This window comes from Rhinopithecus bieti, unplaced genomic scaffold (assembly GCF_001698545.2).
Source record: "Rhinopithecus bieti isolate Rb0 unplaced genomic scaffold, ASM169854v2 scaffold_905, whole genome shotgun sequence".
Lineage (NCBI taxonomy): Eukaryota > Metazoa > Chordata > Mammalia > Primates > Cercopithecidae > Rhinopithecus > Rhinopithecus bieti.
Window position 1 is genome coordinate 75,087 of NW_016803348.1, and position 7,085 is coordinate 82,171.

A 7,085-nucleotide genomic window follows, 5' to 3' on the forward strand; every position below is an offset into this window, starting at 1 on the left:
CGCCACTAACCGCCAGCATTCACTATCCAGAGAAAGGAAATGCACTACAGCACAATACCTAAGCATGGGAGCAGTACAAGCGACCACCAGCTGGAGCTGCTGTAGGGATGTTTGGTAAATGTTACCTGAGAGAGAAGGCGAAGGCAGATTCAAACTAGAATTCCTTAACTAGTGATAACACAAGCCAGGGAGAGATATCATTGATTGAAAAAACTTATTGAAAAATCTAGAAAATATTTTCCTTACAAAATATGCACTTCAAACAAATCAAATAATTGATTTTTTAAAAAAGAAGATGAAATATATCCTTTTATATTTCTCCCATAAAAAAAAAAAAAAAAAAACACAAACTTAGGGGCACAATTCCCTCCCATCTGTGGACCTATACACCAAACAAGCAAGTTACCTGCTTCTAAAATACAATGGTAGGGCCGGCATAGGGTAACATTTACAGGCATTCCTGCTCAAAAGGGGAGAAAATGGAAGGAAAAATAGGAGTCACCAATCCCAAGTATTTTTTAAAATCCAGTCATGCAAATTCCATTAGGTTCTAAGCCTGAGGAATAATCTTCTGTAGCTTGTGGTTTTGACTCCCTCTGAGCTCTTGGCTTCGCCCTCTAAGCTCTTAGCTCTTTTATGTGGGCTCATGGCTCTTTCTTTTGAGCTTTCAACTCTGTCCTTATTGTCATCTTCCTTATTCATGAAAGGCATCACCTTTTACAGTTGAAGAGCTTTATCAGCTTGTTTTTTGCCTATAGAATTTTGGGAGTTTGAGAGTCTTCTTTCATGTCAGCCCCTCTCAGTCATTTTTAGTCTCATCTGGCAGTGTTTCTGCTGATATAATATTCTCAAAACTGGGTGGGTCTCCTATGTGGGCCACAGATTAAATTCTGGTAGACAAGAGGATCCTCAACAGATTTTCAAAGACAATCCCATTTCCATTTTGGCTTCTGCTGAGATAGCTGAGGGCATCTATGAGTCACATGCTTACCCTCCGAATACTCTGATCTTCTGTTTTTCTGAAATTTAGCAAAAGATTATCCAAACATACCCTGGGTTTTTTTCATATAGCATACTTTTCTGACAGTGACTCTCTTAATTTCATTTTTTGCAATCTGAATAGTCTGATAAGTTCTCAAACTATCAAAACATGTTTTCTTTTATTAAAGACCATTCTTCCCTTAGTTTATGCCCTCTTGAATTTTACTGTAATCAACAAGAAGCAACCAAGCCATGCTTACAATATTTTGCCCCAAAATTTTCTCAGCTAAATATCCAAGTTCTGATTTCCACATAATGACAAGACCTAATTCCATTAAACCTCTGGCCCTATGTAACAAGGCTCTCCTTTCCTCAAGTTTCCCTAACATGCCCCTCGTTTCCTTCTGAGGCTGTATAAGCAGTGCCTTAAACATCCATATTTCTACTAAGAGTCTTTTTATAACAATGCAGGTATTCTCTAAAGTGATAAATATCTCTCTCTCTCTCCTGGCTCTTATTTTCTTCTCAGTTTTCACTAACAGAATTGCTAATATCCATATTTTTACCAACAACCTGCTCAGGGAGATCTAGGCTTATTCTTCAGGATCCTCAGAATTCTTCCAACCCCTCTTCATTGCCATATTTCAAGCCACTTACACCTACTTTTTTGTGACTGTGGCTTCTCACTTCCAGGCACCAGGGTCTGCATTCATTCATCTATTATGGCCACAACAAATTACCACAAACTTAGTATGTCAAAACAACACAAATATATACTCTTACAGTCCTACAGGTTATAAGTCCAACACAGGGCTCACTAGGCTAAAATCAAGTCATCATCAGGGTTGTGTTTCTTTCTGGAAGCACTAGAGGAAAACCCATTTCCTTGCCTTTTCCATCCTAGAGGCCACTCACATTCCTTGATTCAGGTCCTTTTCCCTCACATTCAAAGACAGGTTCCAATTTTTCTCAAATTGTGTCACTCTGATCTCTGTTATAGCCAGAGTTTCTTTTGCCTCTCCCTTCTGTATCTTTCTTGTGCTTAGATATACCCTTGTGATTACACTGGGTCTACCTGGATAATCCAGGATTATTTTTTCATTTCTAGATTCTTAGCTTAATCACATCTGCAAAGTTTCTTTTGTCAAATACAGTAACATACTTACAAATGCCAGGGATTTCGACATAGATATCTTGAAAGGGAGGAAACTATTATTTTACCTACCACAGAAAGCAAATGTCCTGTGTAAAGACTTGAAAGTAATTTCTAAAATCAAAATTAAAATTTCAAAAATAAAAAATAGTATTTTGATAACGTAAATGTGTAAACAAACTACTCTCTCGTTTTTCTATAGTAGTAGAATTTAGCCTGGGCACATGGCTGCTTACCTGAGGACTATATTTACCAGCTGTCTTTGAATATTGGCATGACTAGGTGAGTACATTTAGCTAACTGTATATAAGCAGCAGTGACTTGTATACTTTCCAGGTTTTCTACAATTTAAAGACCCACTACCTGCTCTAGAACTCTTCCTTTCCCTCTTCATGTTCTTATACATGGATGTGCCTGTTGGTCAGCTGTGACCATGGAGACAAGAACAAAACTCTGTGGAGGAATTAATGAATTTTCCACAATTATTCAGATAATAAATATTTTAGGTTTTGTTAACTAGATAGTCTCTGTGTTAATTACTCAGATCCTCTATTGTAGCATGAAAGCAGCTATAGACAATCTGTAAATAAAATGGGCAGAGCTGTGTTTTAATAAGATTGTACTTGCCAAAACATGGTGGAAGGCCAGATTTGAGGGTGGTTTGCTGATTCCTACTCTCTGGCAATCAGAAGAAAGGAATCTGGGTTTCTAAATAAAGTCTGTGCTAAACTAGACCACTCCCATCAGGTATAATTTTATGAGAGAGATATAATTATCTATCTTCTTTAAGCCACTTAAAAAAAAAAAAACTCTTTCAAGGCTAAGGTCTTTACCCTCGTATCTATATGCATACATGTGTACACAGGCACATGTTGAATAAAGGAAAATGTGGCTATCTACCTGCTGGTCAAAGATTAATATCTTGAATCAGGGAGTGTGTTTACAAGTTGCTAAGAAAAATAAATGGAGATGTGGGCAAAAACCATGAAGAGGAAATTGACTAAGGAGGAAATGCAAATGAATACAAGTGAAGACAAACGAATACAAATGAATCAAGTTAAATGTAGATTATGTTTTAATGTTCAGTTGTGTAGCAATACCCATGGGGATACAAGTTCTTTCTTATCAAATTGGCAAAACAACTGGTTTTATGGAATGTGTAGTATTTGAGAGTAAGTGAGTGAACAAAGTTTTAAAGCACTAAGTGAATGTTAAAAATCTTTTAAAGAGATATTTCACAGTCTGCATTAAAACACTAAGAAATGTACTTGCATTTTTGGCCAAGGAATTGAATTTCTTGGAAGTCTATTCTAAGATGATTATAACTATGCCCAGTATTTTACAAGGTGCAAATAGCTATATCATTTTATAAAATGTAAGAAATAATTTACATTTCCAGGTACAGGGAAGAAACTTAATAAATAATGGAAGTGGAATGAAAACAAAATATTCTGATGACTATTAAACAACATAAAACATGTCCTTGATACACTAAGTACATAAAAAGATAATAAAGCATATGCCCCAGAATCATAGTGAAAGAAAGCATGTACCATTGCCCCCAAATGACAGTAAGAATGATTGTCAGTAAGTGACAGCAGAATAAAGAATTATTTTATTTTATTTTATTTCATCTGCTTTTGTATATTAAATGTTTCTATTATGTTCTGAATTATTTCAATATTTAAAAATAAAATAACTCATATTCATGAATAAACTTAATGAAAATTAAAAACTGATAAATATTTGCAACCAGTTAATTTGCTCAAATATTTATCATGTGTCCATTATGAGCCACTCACTCTCTTAGACACTGAATGATACAATGATAAACAAGACAAAAATCCTTGCCTTTATGGATTTTGCTTCTTGGAAGGGGATAGATATTAAACAAGTAATTCAATAAATTTTGAAGATTATTGCAGATAGTTAGAAGGGCTATCGAGGAAATAGGCAAGGCTCAGGTGGGGTTTCAGTTGAACACTGAAGGCTAAGGGGGAGCCGATGTGTGAAGGTAAATGGGGAGGACATTCCTGGCAGGAAGAACACAGGTGCAGAACATAGAGGCAGCAAAGGGCTTGGCCGATGTCAGAGGAAGAGACAGACAGTCTGTGTGAATGATAAGTGTTGGGTTCAAGATGAGGTTAAGAGGTAGGCAAGGGCAGAAAAAGTAAATGTATGTAAGCCTAGAAGTTTGTTTCTTTCCTAATTTGAAAGGAAACTATTGATGGCTTTGAAATGAGAAAGTGACATCTAACTTGTTTTTTAAAAAGATTGTTCTGCCTGTTATTGAAGATGCTATGCCTTAAATACAGAAATGCATAGCAATGAATAAAAATACAAAAGGAAATAAAAAATACACAGGGAAAATGGCCAAATAGGAAGAGGAAGAAATATAAATTAGTAAGAAACAGAGCAACGTTCAACTACACTAGTAATCAAAACAACAAATTTAAATGATTTTCACATATTAAAGTAGCAAAGTTGAAGGGAAACTTACGTGTTAAGGATACTATGAGATGATCAACCACAAAATTGGAATTTTATATTAATAGTTTAAAAATAATTTAGGGTACGTATCAAAAGTATTACAAAAATGATCTTCCTAGTAATTTTCCTGCAAGGAATCTACTTTAGGAAATAATCACTATTGGCAAATTTTATATAAAGGGTGCTGAACTAAGTGTTAGTTGAAGTATGTGTCTTCAGTGTTTTTTTTCTTCTTGCTAGAGGGATTATGTGTAATTTTAATCTCTTCTTTGTACTATTCTGTTTCTCACAAATTCTACAAGTAGCCCAGATGTTGTTTTACAATCAGAAAAATGGTGATTGAAGAAATGGTTAAGAGGTAGTCCAAACTAAGTTCATCATAACACACAGATGATATGATATAGAAGGAAAAGTAACATTTTGGAATTATATGTTTCTGAGTTACAAACTTGTTTGTACCACTTTCAAGCTTCATGACTTTGGGTCAAACCAGCTTCTCTTAGACTAGGTACTCTCATCTGTAAAACGGGAATAATACATACCTTGGAGTGCTCTAGTGAGGGTTATCAAACATGTAAAATATAACCTAGCATGGGCTTGAGACTATTATAACTACTGCTCCTATTAATACTTTTCACTATCGTCGAGACAGCAACAATCATTTAGCCTTTGCTAAGTTATAGTTTCTCTGCTTTTTATTATGCAAACTTCCCCCCATCATTTAATACTCACAGCAGACCAGGAGGAAGGAGCTATTGCTGTTCCCATATTACAGATAAGAAAATCTGCAGGCATAGGAAATTTGTTTGTACAAAGCACTAAACTATTAGGTAGCAAATCATGTATGACTGTATAATCTAAATCTTAGTATCTACGCATGTTCAAGACATTTTACCTTTCTTTATCTGTTATTTTATTGTTTCAATTTATAGAAAAGCTCTCCTTTTTCTGTAATAGGTGTACTAGAAAATGTATGCAAAATTCTACTTGTTCAGAATTAGACATTCCTCTTAAGCAAGATGACAGATGGTTTTTGCCTGTGGTGATTATCTAGCATGTATGTATCTACTGCCTATTACTGTGATCCACACTGTAGGGGATCTAAAGATGAGTAAGGCCTAATTTATCATGCCCTTAAGAAATTTATATTCTAGTTGCAAGCACAAGACAAAGAAATTACAAGTTAGGGTGTCATATGTAAGAGGCACATAGTACCTAGAAAAGAGTAACAATTTCTGCCGTAAGAATGCAGACTTTCTGAGAGAGGTGACTTTTTAACAGATCTTGGACAAAAGATAGACAGTCAAATAAGGGAGTAAAGCAGTGAATAAGTAATAAATGAGAAAAAACATAACAATCTAGGCTGACCATTTCTGACTTGAGTTTTGGAAACAATTTGTGTCAGAGAGATATAACCAGGAGATGAGGGCCAGGCCATGGTGGGCTTTTAAAATGCACATCTTTTAAGAGGCAGAGAGCCTATTATAAAAAAAGAGAGAGCTATTATGAAAAATATAATAGACTCCCAGAGACGTACTTATATTTGTCAAATTATTTATTAATGAAAGAAAGTAAATTAGTTCTCTAATTCAGGAAGATGCCTTTGCCAATTATAGAAATAATTAAAAGATGCAAGACTGAACATAGGGATAAGATGCAGTAAGGAGAGTTTTGTCACCATTAGAAAGATGAAACAGGGAATAGAACGTGATAAAAGCAGGCAGATGAATGGGAGGACATGCAATTTAGTGAAAATGAGTTTCAAGTGCTGATAGAATGCGTATCCGTGTGAGGAGGCCCATAAGAAAGTGATAGTCTATATGAAAATAATCTTCTATGTCTGAGTACACTAACTGTAAGTAGTATTTCAGTGAATCAAGATAAAAGAATATATGGTCAAATTCTATACCTACAACTTTTAAGAGTTGCCCCTCATAATTGCAGGAAATAACACTTGTATATTCAAATAACACATAGCTCAATTCAAATAGAAACTCAACAATGGGTTAGGTGTGGTGGCTCACACCTGTAATCCCAGCACTTTCAGAGGCCGAGGCAGGCAGATCACGAGGTCAGGAGATCGAGACCATCCTGGCTAACACGGTGAAACCCTGTCAATACAAAAAATTAGCCGGGCGTGGTGGCAGGCGCTGTGGCGGGCGCCTGCAGTCCCAGCTACTCGTGGGGCTGAGGCAGGAGAATGGTGTGAATCTGGGAGGCAGAACTTTCAGTGAGCTGAATTCATGCCTCTGCACTCCAGCCTGGGTGACAGAGTGAGACTCCATCTCAAAAAAAAAAAGAAAAAAAAATGCAAAATTTTCCAGGCGCAGTGGTGTGCACCTGTAATCCCAGCTACTGGGGAGGCTGAGGCAGGAGAATTCCTTAAACCTGGGAGGCAGAGATTGCACTGAGCCAAGATCACAGCACTGCACTCCAGCCTGGGCAACAGAGAGAGACTTCA